Genomic DNA, 713 nt, shown 5'->3' on the forward strand with positions numbered 1-713 from the left:
CTGCTGCTGCTGTTGCTGCTGCTGCTGCTGTTGCTGCTGCTGCTGCTGTTGCTGCTGCTGCTGCTGTTGCGGCTGCTGCTGCTGCTGCTGTAGGTGTCAACTCGCTTCTTTAATTATGAGGGAAGCACATGCTCAGCAAGCTGCTGTTGCTGCTGCTGCTTCTGCAGCAGCAGCATACATTGAGCGAGCTGGTGCTGCTGCTGCTGCTGCAGCTGCTGCAGCTTTTCTACAGAGACCAGCAGCTGGAGATGCAGCAGCAGCAGCAGCAGCAGCTGTTGCTGCTGCTGCTTGTTCGTGCCTGCCGTTGCTGCTGCTGCTGCTGCTGCTGCGCTGCTTGTACTACCTGTGAGCTCTGTTTAGTGTGTCTACCTGAGGGGACCCTGCTGGTGCTGCTGCTGCTGCTTTTCTGCTGCTGCTGCTGCAATTGCTGCAACTGCTGCAGCAGCTGCTGCAGCAGTTACAGTTGCTGTCGGATACCATTGTTGCTGCTGCTGCTGCTGGTGCTGCTGCTGCTGCTCACACGAGCTCTGGGGCCCCCATTGACAGCAACTTGCTGCTGCTATGCTTCGTCTGCTGCTGCNAGATGCAACCGCTACCCTAGGAGGATAGCAATTACAAGCATTTATTATTTAACAATTAATTATTTTTTTTTCTGCTGCTGCTGCTGCAGTGTGTTTCGAAATTATGAATCTGTTGAGTTTAATAACATGTTT

The sequence above is a fragment of the Eimeria mitis genome, genomic scaffold (assembly GCF_000499745.2).
Source record: "Eimeria mitis Houghton genomic scaffold, Emh_scaff5043, whole genome shotgun sequence".
Taxonomy (NCBI): domain Eukaryota; phylum Apicomplexa; class Conoidasida; order Eucoccidiorida; family Eimeriidae; genus Eimeria; species Eimeria mitis.